The sequence below is a fragment of the Trichechus manatus genome, unplaced genomic scaffold (assembly GCF_000243295.1).
Source record: "Trichechus manatus latirostris isolate Lorelei unplaced genomic scaffold, TriManLat1.0 scaffold00008, whole genome shotgun sequence".
NCBI lineage: Eukaryota > Metazoa > Chordata > Mammalia > Sirenia > Trichechidae > Trichechus > Trichechus manatus.
Window position 1 is genome coordinate 18,678,411 of NW_004443944.1, and position 13,502 is coordinate 18,691,912.

A 13,502-nucleotide genomic window follows, 5' to 3' on the forward strand; every position below is an offset into this window, starting at 1 on the left:
CCTTGGGTGAGTTTGTGGATCTTGCTGTGTCGCCACGGGGAGGGTAGGCTAGACGGAACGCACTCCGGCGGCGCGCGGGCGGGGTCTTTGCGGAGAAAGGCGCTTTGTACTGGGGTCTGGCTGGTGTGGGGAGCGGCAGGAGACCGGGCGCTGCTTCCCCCTCCTTGTTTATTCAGCCGAAAATAGACGGCTCCTTATGCAGGATGCGGGAAGGGAGAAGGCTCAACAGGACCCCCTTGGGGTCTGAGCAAGTCTGCGCCCTCCACTGCTTAGCGGATTTAACACTTCACTCTCTGGCCATGCCTATCTCCTGCTGCCCCTAAACCTGGCTCAAAAGCTGCTAGAACTGGGCGGGAGGAGTTGGCCAGGAGATGGGAAGCAGTAATTGAACCCCTATATGGGGGGTGGGGGAGGCGGGGTTGATGAGTTTCCCCTGGATTTTGTCTCCCTCTTGCCCTAGGCAGGAAGAGAAGAAGGTATCAACCAGCATCACTACCCTAGAGGGCCTCTGCTGCCCAGCCTGGGCCCCTCCCTCGGCCGCCTCTCACCTTCCCCCCAAAACACTATCGGCAAAGAACACAAGCTGCTTCTGTTTCCTAGGTGCCTACAAGAAACTGCGAAGATGAAAATGCTTCCTGTCCTAGAATGATACTGGGCAAATTAGTCTATGACTCTGTTTTCTCATCTGTAAAATGGGGATAGAAATTGTTACCTCCAAGAGTGATGGTGAGAATTGAGGAAATTCTTCTCAGGCATCTGACACTATGTTTGGTACATATTAATGGTACAGCGATCAATGGTAGTTATTAATTATTGTTAAAGATAATGGATGGAGCCCTGATGGTGCAGTGGTTAAGTGCTTGGCTGCTAACTGAAAGGTCAGTGGTTCGAACCCACCGGCCGTTCCTCTGAGAAAGATGTGGTATTCTGTTTCCGTAAAGATTTACAATCTTGGAAACCCTATGGGGAGAGTTCTTACTCTGTCTTGTAGGGTCGCTGTGAGTTGGAATCGACTTGATGGCAAGGGGTTTGGGTTTGGTTTATTAATTATTCTTATAACAATTGCTAATATATATTTAGTCTCGGGCTTTATTCTAAGTGATTTACAGACATTCTCATTTTACCCTTACAACAACCTTGTGAGGCAGAAATTGCTCTCTTTTTCACCTCCATTTTACAGATGCAGAAACTGAGACAGAGAGAGATTTAAAGTGGCTGCTATAGGGAGCCCTGGGGGTGCAGTCGTAAACCGATAAGGGTCGGTCCTGCCGGGCTCGACCCCTGGAGTCAGTTGAGAGACACCAGGCCTTTGAGAAAGAGAAAGTAGACTTTATCACAAGTCGGTCAAGCAAGGAGCTCAGAGACCAAGTCTCAAATCAAGCTCTCCGAGATTGGGGATTCTAGGGCAGTTATAGTGTTTGGGATAGGGAACTCATGCATAATTCATGAAGTTTCTGGGAATAGGCAGGCAGTTTCAGGAACTAATCAATATGTATGAGGGTGCAGTGAGGGGTGCAATATGGCGGCTAGGGGGCATATGTTTTTTGGGGGTATGATGCGTGGAGTTTATCCCCGGACAACTTTGCGGCTTATTGCTCATGTCCGAGTGGGGATGTGGGGTGGTGGGTAGTGAAGTGGCCTTGAGCAGGGGAGCAGTAATATGACCCTGGGCTGTTACAGAGAATGCCTTAGCAGGAACTTACAGACCCTGGATGTGATGGGAGGAGGGGGAACAGTTTAACCCTGTCCGTTACACAGTGGTTAAGCACTGGGCTGCTAACCCAAAGGTCAGCGGTTTGAACCCACCAGCCACTCCTCAGGAGAAAGGTGTGGCAATCTGTTTCTGTAAAGATTGAAAACCAAAACCAAACCTGTTGCCGTCAAGTCGATTCCAACTCACAGCAACCCTATAGAACAGGGTAGAACTGCCCCATAGGGTTTCCGAGGAGCGGCTGGTGGAGTCGAACTGCCAACCTTTTGGTTAGCAGCCTAGCTCTTATCGACTGCGCCACCAGGGCTCCTCTGTAAAGATTATAGCCTTGGAAACCCTATGGGGCCGTTCTACTCTGTCCTATAGGGTCACTGTGACAGCAACAGGTTTGGGTTTTTTATGGCTGCTATAACAAAGTACTACAAACGTAGCGGCTTAAAAAATACAAACTGATCACTTTACAGTTTGGAGGTCAGAGGTCTCAAATGGGTTGGTAGAGTTGCATTCCTTCTGGAGGCTTTAGGGGAGAATCCGTCTCTTTGCCTTTACCACCTTCTAGAGGCTGCCTGAACTCCTTGGCTCATGGTCCTGCATCACTCCCACCTCTGTCCATCGTCACATCTGCTTCTCAGAGTCTAACCCCACTGTCTTCCTCTTAGAAGGACTCTTGTGATTATATAAAGCTGACCTGGATAATCCAGGATAATCTCTCCATCTCAAGATCCTTAATCACATCATCAAAGTCCCTGTGGTCATGTAAGGTAATGTATCCACAGGTTCTGGGGATTAGGACGTGGACATCTTTGGGGGGGCCATTATTCTGCCTACCACACAGGGTTTGAAGCCAGAGTGACTGACTTCAGAGCCGTCACGCTTACACACTTCCATGTCTTGCACCTTGAGGAAGGAGAAACATTTGATTAAGTAAAGCTCCAGAGATGGGAGAGCTCAGGGCTGGAGGGGTGAGGTGCCCCTGACTATACCTGTAGCAGAAAGAGGGAACTTTAGATGAGAGGATGGAGCAGAGGGCGGGTAAGGAGGGGGAAATCCCAGGGCAAGTGACCTTGGAGCCAAATCTTAAACAGAAGGTGATGGGGGATTTTACAGGTGAGTGAAGCAGGAGTATGTATGGTCAGGAGGAACTGGAGTGTGGGAGACAGGAATGATTGAGATCTTACCTGGACATAAGGATTGGATGAGCTGAAGTGCTGCTACTCACAACACCTAGCACGTGACCTCACTTGGCCTAACCCCTTCATTTTACAGTTGGGGAAACTGAGGCCAAGAAGACAGAGTTGCCTGCCCAAGATCACACAATGAGAGAACACAGGCTGGACCCGGCATCAGCCGGGGAGGTCTGACTGGAACGAAGTCCTCAAATGATGGGGGATACTGAGGGCAAAGGCAAGGCTCCTCCTTTCCCTTTCCAGCACCGCCTTTTTTGAGGTCTCTTTCTCACTTATTCTTTTTTTCCTGCACTCTCCTTAGTAGCCACTAGGTGGCGCTGGAGCTTTGATTTGGAGCTGGATCCCGGAGAGCCCTTTCTAGCACTTGGCATCTGGCCCTTGAACTGATGAGCTAGGCAGGTCCTTCTCGGTAAGACCCTCCCCTACACCCCTTCCTCTGCCCCTGCACTCTGGCAGCTCCCACCATCCCAGACCAGAAGCTGCTGCTGCCCCTGGGCATTGACCACACACTCCTGGATTTGCAGACCAGCCCTGCCACTTATCAGTTGCAGATCGGTGTTGACAAGATGCTGGTTCCCTTGCCCAACCCCTGATTCTCTCTCACATATTTCCTTTCCCTCTTACCCCCTTTACCCTTTTGGATAAGACAGAATTCCTGATCACTAGTCATGGCTCACTCAAAGGCAGCTAGTCTTTGCTTCTTTGTTTACCCACTACCCCCAACTTTGAAGGACAAAAGGTTTACAAAGTACTGGTCAACTGAGTAAAACAAACATCCATTAACCCCAGAACAGAAAGTAGCAACCCGTGTAACAGTGGGAGGAGGGTATCATGGCCAAGAAAACTTCAGTGAAGAGAACACACACAGCCTGGGCACAGACCCTGGGCTGGAGCCCCCGGGCTCCCAGCACTAGGGTTGCTGAGAACCTGGCGTTCAGAACCCTGCATGACTGGGCACAGAGTACTTACATGTTGTGGGGGAGGGTGTCTTGATCCCAGGTTCCACGGAGAGAACTGAGGAGGCAGAGGAGGGTAGCACCCTCAATCCTGCTCAGTCCTCGGTTTCCCGGGGATTTTGAATAATTAAAAGGGACACTGTCTTCTGCAGGGGTTGGCAGAGATGTCACTCATAGAACTGTCTCTTATACTTGGTAACGTGCATTGGACATGGACTTGATGGGGAAGCGAAGGGCAGGGAGGGCCTGCAACCTCTGCCAATCGCCTCAACCTCTTTTCTGAATTTTCGCCTCTGTTGGCTGGCTGCGTTTCTCCATGCCTATTGGCCTCTCCACCCTGCTACTTTAGTTTACAGCCTTTCCGCTCTCCAGCTGGCACAGCGGCTGTCTCCAAGGGCTTTTTGGATCCAGGATAGTGAGCAAAGAGAGAGAAGACTCTGGTGGTGCAGTGGTTAAGTCCTCCACTGCCAACTGAAAAGTTGACGGTTGGAACCCACCAGCCACTTTGTGGGAGAAAGATTTGGAGAAAGATGTGGCAGTCTGCTTCCGTAAAGATTAAAGCCTTGGAAACCCTATGGGGCAGTTCTCAGTCCTACAGGGTCGCTATGAGTCGGAATCTACTCAATGGCAATGGGTTTTACGATGTGCTGTGGACTGCATTGTCTTGTTTAATCCCCTCAGCCTACAGAAGGGAAAAAGGAGATTCAGAAAGGCCAGTTGCCCAAGGCCACGCAGAGCTTGTAAGCACATTTCAAATCTGATCCCAGCGTCCCCAGGTGGTGTAAACAGTTAACACACTTGGCTGCTAACCAGAAGGTTGGAGGTTTGAATCTACTCAGAGGCACCTCAGAAGAAAGGCCTGGCCATCTAGTTCTGAAAAATCAGCCGTGGAAAATCCTGTGGAGCCCAGGTATACTCTGACACACGTGGAGTTGCCATGAGTTAGAATCTACTTGATGGCAACTGTTATTTTTATTTGATGGATATCTGGGCAATCTAGAGCTCATTTACACTCCCCAGAAGATACAATGATGTGCTTCTCAGAGCCTCAGGCACCTAGCTGGGTGGGGGAGTGGCCTAAGACCATGGCCTCTAACAGCACCAGGTTTGAGCCTCTCTTCACTTGAGCAAGGCAGGATTGGCCAAAGGTTTTAGAATAAGAGAGCTCAGTGGGCCAGGGAGGAAGTAGCAGGCGACTCTGGGGTGGAGGGCAGGTGCAGGCAGCCAGCCAGCTTCCCTCCTGCTCAGCAACCACCTCCTCTGAGGCCAGGCCCACCTCACAGTGTTGATCTTCATCATCTCACTTCAGAACGGGAGGAAACATCTGCAAGGCCTACAGTACCTTGAGGAACTAGTGGCTTGTATGTCCCCTGCCCAGGTATACTTTACTTTCAAAGAAGCTTCACTGAAAGAGAGCAAAGGTTAACCCAAAGGGAGCATCATTCATGGCGGGATTTGAGGCCACTGAGGCCACATATGTATACTGAGCCTATCCCTTTTCCAGATACCGAGATGGGCTCTTTATCCTACACTACCATGTGAAATTAGTATTATTACATCCATTTTAGAGATGAGGCAACTGAGGTCTGAGAGGGGAAGAGATGTGTCCAAAGTCAGTCAGTGAGCAAACACATCTGTGTCCAGAGCCTTCGACTTCATCAGGGTGGTCAGTAATGAAAATGTTTGGGGTGAAAATGAGAGCCTTCCCTTGACTCAAACACTAGCTGTCAAAAGGCCAAGGATCTGGGAGGGGAGAAGAATTGGGGAAGGACTGAATGGGTGCTGGGGAGCCTTTCGGTGTCAACTCAGCTGCATTCCAGGCCACGGGGAGAGAGGGGTTGGCCACGGTGTGAGAATTGAAGAACAATAATGATGATAATGATACTAATAGTCACTGTGATTCAAGTTTTGGGCATCATTCATAGCTCAGCAAAGCTGCATAACCCCCCTGAAGGGCAGACAAGGGATGTGGTCATTCCCATTTTACAGTGGGGAAGAGGATGCAGGGCTGCTGAGGGAGAGTGGTCATTCCCATTTTACAGTGGGAAAGAGAAGGCAGGGCTGCAGAAGGAGAGTGATTTGCCCAAGATTAAATGTGGCGTTACCCACAGTGCTGGGTAGGACCCTGGTCTCTTGGCCCCTAACTGGGGCTTTTGAGGCTGAGAAGGGATGCGGGTGAAGTTCTCTCCTGACCAACTGGTCACCAGAGAGAATGGGACCTTTGTCAGGGCTGCAGCTCTACACCACTCCCTCTCTAATTTCAGGATGGTACCAAACAGAGGGTCTGGACTGGGGGCTGGAGATGCTGGAGGAGGAGGGGCCAATCCCACAAATCAGCCATGCATTCTGCAGGTCTCCCTGACCTCTCACCCCTGGCTGACCTGTGGCTGATAGTGCTCCAGGATCTGATTCCATGGCTTTGACCTGGACTGGACTCCTTCCCTCCTGTGCACATACGCGCCATTTATGCAGATTCTTCTCCACACCCTCTCTCCCTCCCCGTTGGCTCCCAGCCTGGCTAGGTTTAGCAGCTGTTCTGTTTGGAGAAAATAAGTCTCCTTCACGAACAATGTCTGTTGAGCACCAACTATGTGCCAGGTTCTGTGCTGGGAGTTTTCATTTAAGCTGGGACTGAATCCTTCCTGGTGGGCTTAAATTTTCCCCATTACCCTCCCTGCCACATTAAAAAAAAAAAAAAAAGAAATCAATTGTCTCAGGAATGAAACTTGTTTCTAATTTCATTAAAGATGTAATATTATCTGTTTTTTCTTTTGTTCTTGTTTTCTGTAGGTTACAGACAGGAAAGTGGGACTGCCTGTAATTAGAGGTTCTTGTATTACTTTTCTAATAATAGTAATATAAATCACTAGCTAATATGCGCTTGCATTGCCGCTGAAAGGGACTGCAATTGGGCCTTGGGTATTGGGGCCAAGTGTTACAGAATCCCTAGTGCATACCACCCTTCTTCTAACACGTTTAATTTAAATCTTTGTGTCCAACACAGAAACCACACAGCGGGTGAGAGAGTAAACAAAAAACCAAACCCTTTGCCAGAGAGTCTATTCTGACTCATGAAGACCCCACATGTTACAGAATAGAACTGATCCATAGGGTTTTCTTGGCTGTAATAGTTACAGAAGCATATCGACAGGCCTTTCTTTCATGGCACCGCTGGGTAGGTTTGAACCTTTAGGTTAGTTGACCCTTTGCTGTTGAGTCTATTGTGACTGATAGCAAGCCTATAGGACAGAGGAGAATGCCCCCACAGGGTTTACAAGGAGCATCTGGTGGATTCAAACTGCCCAACTTTCAGTTAGTAGCCGAGCTCTTAACCACTGTGCCACCTTAGGTTAGTAGTTCAGTGCAAACTGTGTCACCTAGAGATCACGGTAGCACATCCCCTATTTGTACATGTCAGCCCCAAATGCAAGGAGTAAATGAGGCTATGTATGTGAAACTCCGTTCACAGGGTGGTAGTAACAGCAGGAATAACACAACTGCTTACTACATGATTGCTACCCGCCAGGCCCTTGATACTCATTATCTTATTTAATCCTCCAAATTAGCTCATGAACCCCACTGCCATCTAGTGGGTTCCGACTCATAGCGACCCTGTAGGACAGAGTAGAGCTGCCCCATAGGATTTCCGAGGAGCAGCTGGTGGATTTGAACTGCCAACCTTTTGGTTAACAGCCGAGCCCCTAGCCACTGCGCCACCAGGGCTCCCTGGCTCATGAAGTAGGTGTTATTTTGCCCATCGCGCAGACAGGAAGGGATGAAGGTAAGGACTGGGAACCCACTTCATAGTGCTGCCTCAATAAATGGTAGTGAGATAGGAAAATGGACAGGGACTTCCTGTAAGGCTTATAGGGTCTTAACAGGATTTTCTGGGACACTGCAAGGGGGAGAATGCAAGGAGGCTGGTCCAGATTGACATTTAACCTGGGATGAGGAGCCAACTGGGGGAATTTTCTACACCAGAGGGGAAATATACTGGAAGAGGTGCATGTTGTGGGGATGGGAGGGAGCCAGGGTAGGCCAGAGTAAAGGAGCAGGGCTGAGATGGTAAGAGGGGAAGAGGGAGCCCGGGGCTGGGGCAGGAATGCAGGGCCTATCAGAGTGAGTATAGAAACTAGAAGCTAGGTGGGGGAGAGGTAGAGCTTTAAGAGTAGGAGGCTAATACTCTGCAGCCATGTGCCTGGAATGAGCAGCGTCCTCGCTGGAATGGAGTCCAGAGTCAGTCTGTGTCCGGTCCTAATATTAAGAGATGGGAGGAAGATACTTCTCATACATAATTCCATAATCATATTTTGAAGGTAGAACACGTTGAATTTCCTAATGGATTGGATGGGGGTGTAAAAATGAGAGAGGTCTGAATGACTGGAAGAATGAAGTCATCACTGAGGCGGGAACAACTCTGGGTGACACAATTTTGGCAGGAAGGATCAGAGTTCAGTTTCAGTCCTATTAAGTTTGAGGCGTGTATGAGGCATCTAAGGTGAGACATCAGGAAGGCAGTTGGGTATATGAGTTAGGAATTTAGGAGAGACATCCGGGCTGAAGATAGCAATTAGGGAGCCATCAGCATTTAGGAAAACCAGTTGCCGCCAACTCGACTCTGACTCATGGTGAACCCATGTGTGTCACAGTGGAACTGTGCTCCATCCGGTTTTCCATGGCTGATTTTTCAGAAGTAGATCACCAGGCCCTTCTTCTGAGGCATATCTGGGTGGACCCCAACTTTTTGGTTAGCAGCTAAATGTGTTAACTGTTTGCGCCACCCAGGGACTCCTATCAGCATCTAGCTGAGACTTAAAGCTATAAGATGAAATCACAAATGAAAGAAAATGGATAAAGAGAAAGAAAAAGACCAAGAACTGAGCCCTGGGCCCTGCAACATTCTTTGGTCGAGGAGAAGAGAAACAGCAAAGGAGACTGAGTAATGACCAGTGAGGAAGGAGAAAAATCAAGAGATCTTGACATTCTAGAAGCCAAGTGAAGGGGTAAATCAAGGAAATGCTGCTAATGGGTCAACTAAGATACTGCTGAGAATCTGGCCATTGGATTTAGCACCCTGGAGACCACTGGTGACCTGGACAAGAACATATTGTCAGTGGAGTGATGTGGTGGTGGAGGGGCAGGCTGATTGGAGATGTTGGAGAGGATGGGAGGAAAGGAATTAGAGATAGTAGGTGTGGACGTCTCTCTTGAGGAGTTTTGCTGCAAGAGACTTGTTTCCTGGGCTAAGAAATTTAACTGAATCTGTAAACCAAAAAAACCAAACCCACTGCCGTCGAGTCGATTCTGACTCATTGTGGCCCTACGGGACAAAGTAGAACTGCCCCATAGGGTTTCCAAGGAGTGGCTGGTGGATTTGAACTGCTGACCTTTTGGTTAGCAGCTGAGCTCTTAACCACTGTGCCACCAGGGCTCCGAATCTGCAAAGAGTTTTAGATTTACAGAGAAGTTGTGAAGATAGTACGGAGAGCTCTCATATCCCCCACACTTATTTCCCTATTGTTAACATCTTACATGTGGACATTTAGTATGGCACATTTGTCATCACTAGTGAACCTGAACCAGTATTGATAACATTATTATAACCAAAGTCCATACCTTATTCAGATTTCCTTAGTTTAAAATTTTTTTTTATTGTAGTGAAATATAAATATATATATAATATACATATATAGGTATCTATGTAAATCTCCTTAACCCATGATGGCTACCACGGTTACCATTGCTTTTTTTTTTTTTTTTGTACATACTGCAGCTGTCAAGTGTAGCCCTCCATTATCTGCTTCAGGAAGACGACAACAGTGCCCCTCCCCCTTGGTCCTCTTCTTTTACCACAGATGCGGCCACAGAAAAGTTCTTTGCTCCCTCACATCCAAGATATATACATATATATCTCAAAAAATTTGCCATTTCAATCATTTTCATGTATACAACTCAGTAACATTAATTACATTCACCATTTCGTGCAACCACCCTTAACAGAATCTCAGTACTCCTTCCCCTTAGTTTTGACCTAATGTCCCTTTTCTGTTCCTGGATCCTGTCCAGGATACCACATCTAGTTGTCGTGACTCCTTAGGCTTTTCTAGATGGTGATAGTTTCTCAGACTTTCCTTGTTTTGGTGAGGTTGGCAGTTTTGAGGAGCACAGGTCAGCTCTTTTGCAGACTGTTCCTCAGTTGGGATTTGTCTGATGTTTTCTTCCCATGATCAGACCAGGTTTAGGGGTTTTTGTGAGGAAGACCACAGAGGTGAAGTGCTATTAAGAGTTCATCTTAAATCTTCATGTTGGGCCTTACTGAGGCTGAGTGGGCAGCTGTTAGGAAAAGCATACAGCTTAGCAGTGGGCCTTTCCTCATTTCCAGCAGCTTGAGGGGGCACAGTTTGAAATGGGGGAAAGACACTAACAGTAAAACATGAGCCTTATGGAAGGATCCTGGGTGGGGTTTAGGATGGGCAATGGTCAGAATCATTGCACTAAGAAAAGGGATGGGGGAAACATAGGGCTCAGGCTTTTGAAGTGTTTGTTCTCAGAGCTGAAAATGTTGGGCCTTTGTTGGGGGTCACCCTTGGGTCTAGGGTTAAGTCTTCATCTTTTAAAAAATTATTTATTTCTATTGTTGTTGAAAATATACACAGCAAAACACACCAATTCAACAATTTCTACAGGTATAATTCACTGACATTGATTACATTTTCCAAGTTGTGCAACCATTCTCACCCTCCTTTTCCCAATTGTTCCTCCTCCATTAACATAAACTCACTGCCCCTCAAGCTTCCTATGTAACTTTTCAGAGTTGGCTGTTGTCAGTTTGATCCCATATAGACAGCTCTTCAAAAGAGCACAACATTCTTTACTAATTAAAGTAAGGTATTGTTTGGTTTTAAAAGTCTTCATCTGTTTTGGTTCCCAAACTTGATCTTATCAGCTTCCTCCATCAGAGATGTTTATGTTCTAGGAACTGAGTGCATCAAACAAGCACAGACAAGATAGGTTAAAGAGAGCCTGGGTGCTTATAGTTTATAACACATTGAGAACATACATGACCTCAATTGTTCTTCACGGTCCTCCCCAGAAGTAGGCATTATTTTTCCCATTTTGCAGGTAACTAAAGGAAGGTTGAGAGAAGAGAGATGACTTTCTCTCAGGGTCCCATAACTAGCAAGTGACAGAGTAGAGCCTAGAACCAAGGTCCAGAGTTCTCCCCACTACTGTAGAGATTTCTGAGTCTGGAACATAATCATTTATTCTAGGGAGGAGCTACCTTGCCAGTGTCCTCAGCACTCAGGTATGATGTCTGGCGTCTTTCCCTTGCGCTACCTACTATTAAGGGACATAAGAAGCCCAATTAGTCACTGAGAATGTTGCTCAGTCTTTTTCAGGCAGACACGCAGATGGAAGTGCAAATGAGTATAGTTTTCCTGGAAAATAATTTTGCAATAAGCATCAATAACTTTACAAATGTTGGTATTCACTGACCCAATAATTTTACTTTTGAACATCTGTCTCAGGAAGTATGGATGGATGGAAATATATAAAATATGGAAAAAGTTTTGGGCATGATAATATTCATCTCAGGATTATTTATAATCTGGGGAAACTGGAAACAACATAAACATCCAACAATAGGAGATTGGGTAAGTAAACCACAGAGTATATTTTCACTGGATGGATTATCATGTGGACATAAAAATGGTGTTTATGAAAAGTTTCTAATAGCATTGGAAAGTGCTTATAAATAAGCATTTTGTTCTATGGTATGAATTTGTTCTAAAATATATGGATTAAGAAATGTTTCATTTGATTTTTTTTTCTAAATTAAATTAAATCTGGTTCTCATCCCTCATCCCACCTACTGGTAGGATATATAAATCGTCTATATCAATGGGTGTCCCTCTCATTTCCATTGGATTCTACAAGAATCTCAAGGCTTATTTAAAAAAAAACCAAACCCACTGCCACTGAGTCGATTCCTACTCATAGCAACCCTATAGGATAGAGTAGAACAGCCCCATAGGGTTTCCAAGGCTGTAATCTTTACGGAAGCAGACTGCCACATCTTTCTCCCTTGGAGTGGCTGGTGAGTTCTAACTGCCCACCTTTTGGTTAGCAGCCCATTGCTTAACTACTGCGCCACCAAGGCTCCCTCAAGGCTTACTGGGATCCCCGAAAACAGAGAGACTGGTCCTTCGCCCATGATGGTCACCATTGCTTTTTTTTTGTACACACTGCAGCTGTCAAGGTTAGCCCTTCATTATCTGCTTTAGGAAGACTACAGTGGTGCACCTCCCCTTGGTCTTCTCCTTTGACCACAGATGTGGCCACATAGAAACTGTCACTGCTCCCTCACATCCAAGATATCTCTTGGACTGCAGCATAGGAACGCATCTGTTAGCCTCCGTTTTCTCATCTGTATAATGGGACCATAAAAGTACCATTAGTAACTCATGAGAATACTATAAGGGTTAAAAGAGAGGCAGTATGTGGAGTTGGACCCTAGAGCCTATCCTTTTTTTTTTTTGTAACTGAAACAAAGAGAGCCAGTCAGATGGACTTAGTAGCTGTTATTTTTCAAGTTGCAGTGGAGCCTTGAAAATGATTTCTAAATGAAAAACTTCTGCTCTTCAAAAGAAATTCTTTTTTTTTTTTTAATTGTGAATTAGGTGAAAGTTTACAGAGCGTATTAGTTTCCCATTCTGTAGTTTGTACCTAAAGTGTTTCACAACCTTAGTTTCATTCCCCACAATGTGTCAGTACTGTCCCCATTTCCACCCTGGGTTCCCCATTTTCTTTCATCCTGATTTTCTACCCCTTCCTGCCTCCTCATCTTTGCTTTTGGGAAGATAACGGACTTTTGATCTCATATAATTGATTGTTCTAAGCCGTACCCTCCTCTTGGGTGTTACTGTTTGTCTTATGTGCTTATCTATTGTTTGGCTGGGAGGTAGTCTCTGGGAATGGCTTCAGTTCCAGGTCAGAAGGGTGTCTTAGGGCCATAGTCTTGGGGGTTCCTCCAGTCTCTGTCAGACCAGTAAGTCTTGTCTTTGTGAATTTGATTTTTTGTTCTATGGTTTTCTCCTGCTCTGTCTAGGACCCTCTGTTGTGATCCCAGTCAGAGTGGTTGGTAGTGGTAGCCAGGCACCATCTAGTTCTTCTGGTCTCAGGGTCATGTAGGCTGTGGTTCATATGGTTCATTAGTCCTTTGGACTAATTGCTCCCTGAATCTTTGGTTTTCTTCACTCTCTTTTGCTGCGAATGGAAGAGACCAATAGTTGTATCTTAGATGGCTGCTCGCACACTTTAAGACCCCAGATGCTACTCACCAAAGTAGGATGCAGACCATTGTCTTTATGTCCTAAGCTGTGCCAGTTGACATAGATGTCCCCCAGTCTGTGGTCCTTTGTCTTCTAGCCTAGGAACTTCATCCTGCGAGGTGTTTGGTTATGTTGAAGAGGTTTCCCTGACTACACCCCTTGTGTGCTCTATATGAGCCACAGCTATAGTCATTTATGTAGAAATATCCACCACCAAACCTATGTTTACTGGTGGGTGTGTTTCCTCACATCCTTCCACACCTCTTGATGTATCTGTCTACCTATTTGTCCATTCGTAAATTATGGTTTGTTAATA